Source organism: Haliotis cracherodii, unplaced genomic scaffold (assembly GCF_022045235.1).
Source record: "Haliotis cracherodii isolate W230 unplaced genomic scaffold, xgHalCrac1.p SCAF_11, whole genome shotgun sequence".
In the NCBI taxonomy this organism is placed as follows: domain Eukaryota; kingdom Metazoa; phylum Mollusca; class Gastropoda; order Lepetellida; family Haliotidae; genus Haliotis; species Haliotis cracherodii.
Window position 1 is genome coordinate 17,342,658 of NW_027266266.1, and position 8,252 is coordinate 17,350,909.

An 8,252-nucleotide genomic window follows, 5' to 3' on the forward strand; every position below is an offset into this window, starting at 1 on the left:
GCTCTTACATAATGGACACTGGGTGGCATTCTCAGCTTATTCTGTTAGCTTCATAATACCCCGGGACGATAATCCTCGTGACGCCAGATCCCGCCGCATAATATCCGTACAACTTGGCTGTCAATTTTAAGAATCATATTTCACAGGATTCAGAAAAATATGTAATTTAATATTGAGCAAGATCATGCAAGGGTCACGATTGCCGCCTAATTGTATTTTGATGTTTGATAGTCACGTGAACTAGTGAAACTAGTTCCAGTATGAATTCCACCCAATGCCGACCGAGAGGACCAATGCCACTGAGGTGAACCTAGTGAAGTGTGTCAGTGTCACGTCCTTACTACATTCCTGCTTCAAAATTACATATCAGTAACCGCCATCACGTGGTTCATATTCTGATGACGAGGGCAAAAAAGCATGTTCACAATATGCGAGGCCGTTGAAAACAAACATCAACAACTGCTTGAGCGCTTTGACGCCAATCGGTTGTGGCACAAAGTGACCCAGTCACAACGACACAATATTATTTGGTCACAACTGTGCGATGCTCTCAACAAGCCCGTGCATATATTCATCATACTCACAGCAGCGTTGTGACACGATATTGAAATGGTTGTTGATGAAAGCTGAATCATGTTTGGCACCTTCAGAACGTTCAGCATGTCATAAAAGAGACACTGGTCTGGCATTGTGTAGAAAGTGTTGGAAGCTGGTTAGCCTATATAAGTGGAGCGTCTGCGTCCTGGTCTCATCTCACATTTCATCTGACATTACATCAAGACAAGTTTTCGTGCGACGATCACTTTTAACCATTGTGCTCAGCTCTGAAACATAACTGAAGCACACTGGGCAACGCTTTATGGACATTCCAACTACTTTGATGCATATCACCAATAGTCCTGTAGTACGTTTTATTAAGATATGTGTACACAGTATACATACCCCGTCATTGTCATTTCGATACTAGTTTAACGATATGGTATTTGAATCTGGTCTTTGTAAAATCACAGATGAAATTAAAGCATTCTGCATATAACGATGAACTTGATTATCTAGTTGATCGTTAAGTAATGAGTTATGATACAATGACCTATCCACGGGCTAGATAAGCCAATACCTATGGCCGTCATATGATAAACACCACACTAATGAAGAATTGAACGACAAGCCAGCTAGTCACGAATGTACAATTTGCTGACTTCTCTCTCAGTTCGATCAGTTGCAGGTTACGGGGATGCATATTTACCTTGCCATCCATGTACATGAAACACAAAACTTAAATGACAACAGCATCTAATTAACCGTACTATTCGTTCATTTCCTTCAGTAAGTCGACAATCGGAAGCTGGTATAGGGATTACTGTTAAATTGTATATACACGTAGAACCATGGACGTTGTACGCATGTACATATGTGTAGTTGGTCATTTGGTGCTTTTCGTCGGTTCGTCCTGTACTCCCTTCAGGAACTTGACAGGTATGTGGGAAATCAGTTTCATAATGTTTTGTATATTATCACTAAAATTACAATTATCACTTTTATGCAGCTTGTGATGAACCTTACCTGGACAAGCTACCTAAACATTCTACCTCTTTACATGCGTCGAGATTCCGTTTTTCGGAAACCTTCAGGACACCTTCCGAAAACCTTCCTCCCAAATTGTCAACATTTTGGGAGTGCAACTTATTCAATTAAGTGTGAAGCACACAAAAAGTATCTGAAAATTACCAAGAAAACTGAAGGTTGCTGAAGGTATCCAGTAGTTTTCAGGAAAAACGGAGACCTACACTTTTTATGCCGTGTTAAATGGTCCCTCATGGGTTGTTTTTATAATACTCAAGATTAATTAAGTTTATCTAAATGACAATGTAGTCAATATTTTACTCGTTCTTGATCTGTAGATACTTCATAAAATGATCTTGAAAGACTGCATTCTTGTAATCTAAACCTTCTGTAATCTCTCTGAATGCCAGCTCTTGATGTTCTCATCTAAAATTTGAGTGAGTGAATAAGTGAGTGAGAATTGTGGAATGGAAAACGGAAATTCGGCGTGACGAGCGAACGCTATAAACACAACTCAAAGGTTAAAATCTACATGTAGTCATTATTATAGGACGTGTATGTTTTCGATATGAGCAATCGCTTAATTCAAACCAGTGTCTGCATGGAGCTACAAACGCAATGAAAATGTACAACATGCTGTCTAGGGATGTGTCTGGGAACATCGTAGACAGAGAAACTATGTGATATGTATCACTAATATTAGAATACATAGATACGATTCTTGAGTGTACATTTGTTAGTTCCTAAATATGACACTGTCAGGTTTGTTTATACTGATATGACTACCCTTATGACATTTACGCTAAATACATCCACTATACTATTACTTGCATAATGCTGAAAGCGGCATTAAATTCATCTCACTCACTCATTCACTCCAGATATATTGTGTAATTGTGATTTCCTTTTTCATTGTGCTAATGTGAACAATGGTTTTCATCTTAAAATTTATTAAACAGCACGTTCCAGAATAACAATTGGAAAAAATGAATTACATCACCTATTAAGCAAGATGTCACTCCATCCGGGTTCATCTTTGATTTTTGTTAGTCATTCATATATGGGTAAGTGAATCTTCCTTTACCTCTTCAAATCCAAGAAATGTATTTGCCAGGCATACTAACCATCGTTGAATCTTTGGTCTTTGTATATTTTTCTGGTGTCCATTATCACCAGCAACTTGCCTATTATACACGAAATAATGTTTCTGTTATTATTTTACGTTCCCATTTCTAAACAGGAAGAGACATACATGGCAATATTGAGAAATGGACTACACAGCATGGCGTTACTGCAATTTTCTTCCATGTGCATGACTTTGAACAGAGTCTCACCGGCTTAATTGAGAAAACTCTCCCGAAGAATCGCATCAACATTTATCGCAAATTGTTCAACTTTGTCGTCTTTTGTGACGGTATCAACAACTGCTTCCCAAGCATCACAAATATCGTACGTTTTACAAAAATAATACATGTATTTCAGATATTCTTTTGAAAAGATACTGATTTCTCCTGTGAGTTGATTTGGCTGTTTCTAAAGAAAGCTTGTCTTTTTATCACAACATAAAAACACTATCATAATGTTTATTTCTAATTTGTTCCATCTGCCAAAGTCTTCAAAAAAAAACAAGGAATGCGGACAAGGAACTGTGCTTCGTCATTTCTCGAAATGGTTCTTCCTGAATGTGGACCCGCAATTATTGTCAGAAGAACATGCTGATCTGGACAACATAGCAATAGCAGTCAAGGTTATCAGCAACAATAGATATCCGTTTAGACTTTAAGATAAACTGTCACCCAACGTGTACAAATTATTGAAGCCATAAATAAATAGTCAGTATTGACTGAGTATAATTATTTCATTGATATTGAATATTATTGTGTCTCCTAAAGTGGTTTGTTACATTTGTTTTTAGGAAAAGAACATATCTGGTCGCTCAGATGTGAAAATCAGCACTCTCTTGTGGCAGTCCAACAGCCGGAAATGGTGGCAAATCGGTGACTTAACAAATAATGGGGGCACATACCCCGCCTTCATTTCTCCTCTCTTCCCCAATACGGCTTACATGTTGAACGGAAGAAAAAAGGAAAATTGGCATCTTGGAGGTGAATAACTTTAGCCACATGCATATATTTGAAAGGCTTTTTGATAATTTATATTACATAACACAATAAAGACTATATTTGATAGCAAGTGGGTACGATATTCTTAAACGAATTTGAAGCCATCTTTCAAAGGCAAGTAACTCGATATAAATTTAAACATTGTACATTTCCAATTAAGGGCAAATTTCAAGTGAAAGGAAAAAGCTCACTGAAGCCATAAATAACATCTCTCATGCATTTCCTAAACATAAACATAAAGAATTAATATTAGAGGATAATTATTCTCGTGATAAAACTTGTTTCTGCAGTGGGGTACATTTTGCAAGAAAGCAGAACGTCCAACAAATGGCTCCATTGTGTACAGTCATATCTGCAAGGATTTATTCGACAGCCTTGCCGATTATCTCAATTTTACGTACGTATTACAATAAACCCTTTCCCACTTTTATGGGAGTATTATTTTTGTTTCTACCAAGGGTCATTTAATAATACATCCATAGCAGCAATTGCTTAGCTACGCAATCAACTGTGTTATTTGAAAGATACTAGTATCACATGCAATGCTATTAATAAAGATGTCTGTCCCCTGTCGTACCAACTGGCATTCTTGATGAATGTTTTAAAGAAAAGATGTACCTAATAGTATCCATGACCAAGATGTTTCACTTTTCACTTCAGATATGAACTGATCGAACCACCTGACAAGTCCTGGGATGAATTGTCCGAAACGTGGAGCGGTCTTCTTGGCAAGGTAGCACGAAATGTAAGGAGAGAATATATTGAGTCGAACTAATTGCAAACCTAGGTCCATTAGAACATTACACATTAAGTAATTTCAACTTTGTTTTTTCAGGATGTCGACCTTGCTGGCATACCTTATAGAATCACCCTTAAAAGAACCAAGGCCTTTGCATTTCCTTCTATCCTGTACCAATCAGAATGTGAAGTAGTCCATAAGAAACTGTCAAATAGTGATAACCACTGGATGTTGTTGGTGTCTATTTTTAAATGGGAAGTGTATGTATGCGGACTGCTGACGATGGCATGGTGCATAGGACTCCATACATTGCGGGAACGATACAGTGTTGGAGAGCATATCAAGGCCAGGGAGATTCCTGCATGTCCACCATCAACATCAGACAGTGTCATGACGGCGGTTCTTGTGCCGCTGCATCAAGGTACCCAGTTATCCTTCAGATTCAGGAGAACATTGTCTGTCAACGTTGGTCCAACGAGTTTATATTATCGTTGGTCTAACGTTGTGGTATTTATCATTCCTTAATGCCTCTCCAGTAGTCGGGAATGTGGTCCACAATTAATAGATTAAGATGATTTTAGAAAAACAGTAAGAGCTATAAATTTCATTAACCCGCATCTATCCATGAAATTTGTTGTATGGACGTCTACTACTACTGAAAGTCATAAACTCTTATTACCACATTACGATGTTCGGCCAGCCGGTCAGATCATAATATTCTTTATGGAAAAAAGGTTTTGACCTCAAGAATGCTACTATTTTGTTATAATAATACATGTAAAAAAAAAAAAATGTTACAATTTTCAACTACTCCTTGAAGATATTTGATTATCTCCAAAATGAAATAGAGCAAATAAACTTGACCTCACACAATATATATTTCAATTAAAAAGCATTAAGGCCAGATTTAGACAAACAAAAGAGCCTATGTAATCACCAGCTGCAGCTTCTCTAATTACGCAATTTTTAGTTTGTACCATGCAACTTATTCCTATTTATTTCTCAGAAGTATTGAGCTTTAAATACAGGAGTTCTTTCCATATGGTTACAAACAACTGGTCATATAATATTTACGCCTTGGAACGTAAACTGCATGGCATGTTTGTTCAAAGGAACGTGACTTCTGTTTGACAGATTAACTGTAGTAATTTACTGTCATATGAATGAATATGGTGTTGTTCAACTTCTTTCGTGTAGTGCATTTAACATTTGGAAATATCGCATCCACAGGTTCACTGCATCTCCCACAAACCGGATCTGGCCGCATATTTTACACAAGCTGGTGGTTGTTTTGCATCACCATTGTCTCAGTTTACTTTGGTAATCTCGTTGCAATTATATCAGTGGTAAAAGATAAAATACCCTTTAATACAATGGAAGAGCTTGTAACAAATGATGACTTCAAGATTCTCATTTCTGAAGGGTCATCTTATGCAGATTTCTACAAGGTAAGTTGCATGATTGCAATGTAAACTGTGTAATTGTGTTTTCTTATTGCTTACCCAATGGTATTGTCGTATTGTAGAGAAAGGCACACATCGAAGTAAGCCTTGGATTGGAGCTTTTGTCTGCTGTAAGTGATTAACAATCCCTCAAACATTTACTACCTAAATGACTTTTGTAAATCAAATTTGATGTCAGGAATGAGCAAATAAGCTTCGCCTCATATTCCCAACATACTTCTGTCAGCAAAGTCCCAATAATTGTGTTTTCTGATTGCTTTTCAGCATTCTAATGATAGTGTGAGTAAGAAAATCTGGTCAATAGTGTTGGACACCCGATCTACAAACATCCGAAACTCTCTGGACGAGGATCAATACATTAAGATGCTCCTGCAATCTGGCTTCTACGGATACTTATCCGGTTCAGTCACGATTGATGGTATAGAAAAGACAGTTCATAACCTCCGAAGGATGAAATGTAATACTGGTCCGAACCATCTGAGCCTGCCCTTTCCCATCAATTCACCTCTTGCGGAGTTATTTTCAGACAAGTAAGTACTAAAAACGCACCTTTCATATTCAAATAACACTATTAGACGAAAGAAATTTATCCTGTCAAGAAATATACTCGAGGATGCTGTTTGTTTCAATATGTATGTTTCTACAATATATGTTAATGTACTGGAGTGAACATAATTCCTTCTGAAAGCTTAACATAATATATTTTTTACTGAAGAGAAGGTTATTGGTACTGATTAATAAATTAATTTCAAATGATTCCGTGGCATTTAATCAGCTAACCAACCAATTTATTTTACGTTCATTTTTTCATAACCCGAAAAGAAATTAGCCCATGTCAAGTAACGCACAAGTGTTTCTTGATTGTCAGATTCCGCTTAACGATGTCACTTATTTCGTAATTGTTGTCAACATTTGTTTGCGTTTACGATTAAGTAAGCAGATTGTGAAGTTAATATTGCTGACGTTTTTATTTACAGATTTGTCCTATGGAGGTATAAACGTGAAACTGGTCTGAACTCTTTGTGTAAAACTGCTACGCGGAAAAACACAGCATGCTCACGGTCATTTACGTTTATGCCTCTGTTATAGTGCAAAACATTTCAATACTTTTATTTAAAGTTTCATTTATCGTAATACCTAATTGGTTCAATATGTTTCCAAGTGCACCGAAATTCTGTGCCCTTTGTCTGTTTAGTATATTCAGCAAACATTCAGCATATCCCCTCTCAACATAAGTCCGCTCCGGGCAGGACCCTTAATCGCCAGCGCTATCTATAAATGTCAGTTAACACCTCCTTACGTCGCCGGATCTTACGTATGTAAGTACAAACCTGACTGACATATATATATATGGTCAGTCATATATGGTCAGTCATATATATATGTATATATAGGTCAGTCAGTCAGGGAGACAGACAGATCATATCAACGACTCGTGTAAGTGACAGAGCGGGTCTCTGCACTCGGGAATATTGGCCACCCGGTCCGGGAGTGAATTCTGTCACGTTGGTATCAACATGTTCCCTTTCGACATATTCCACCATCATCAATAAACATGGCTGCTGTCGTCTAAAACTGAGTCTCCACGCTTAGCTACCATCCGAGGGCCGAGACGTACGCCCTTGGACACGTCCATAAACGCAAACAATCTTAAAGCCACGTTTTAAGCATTAGTACTACAAATACTACACCTTACTGTTCCAGACTCATTCGTCTGTATGATAACGGCATGCTGGAAGCCTGGGCAAGAAAATGGTCCGGCACAAAACGGGAGGAACATGTACACGCAATGACGAAGGTTGACATGAGTAACTTGCGGAGTGCCTGGGCAGTGTGTTTACTAGGAATTACAGTAGCCTTTACCGCATTAGGAATTGAACGTTTCCTTAACTACCGAATAAACAAAGATTGATTGACTATTCTATGAAAACGGACACATGTACGTTACTGTTAGTTACAATTACAATTCATACCTCTACACTTATTGGGTATCGAACCCCTGTATTCGGCGTGACGAGCAAACGCTTTAACAACTAGGCTTCCCCCTATAGACATAGTAATTGTACCTTTTTCATCATGAGAATATCGTACTTTAATATATATATATATATATATATATATATATATATATATATATATATATATATATATATATATATATATATATATATACGATGTGTTGACGATGTATCCGATTTCTTTTACTGTCTTGTTGGTTTACGACAAGGATGTAACTTGAGCCCGATATTGTTCTAATTTTTTATTAGTGAATTATATTACGTAATTATGGCTAAGGGTAAACATGGTATTCAAATGTTCCCAAATGTATTAGAAATTTTGATGCATCTTTTTGCCGGTGATGTC

At 37.3% G+C, this 8,252-nt stretch overlaps 1 pseudogene; it reads left to right on the forward strand.

Annotated features, from left to right (window-relative positions):
- Positions 1-1,388: 1,388 nt before the first annotated feature.
- Positions 1,389-7,800, forward strand: LOC139454890 (probable glutamate receptor; annotated as a pseudogene).
- The last annotated feature ends 452 nt before the right edge of the window (positions 7,801-8,252 follow it).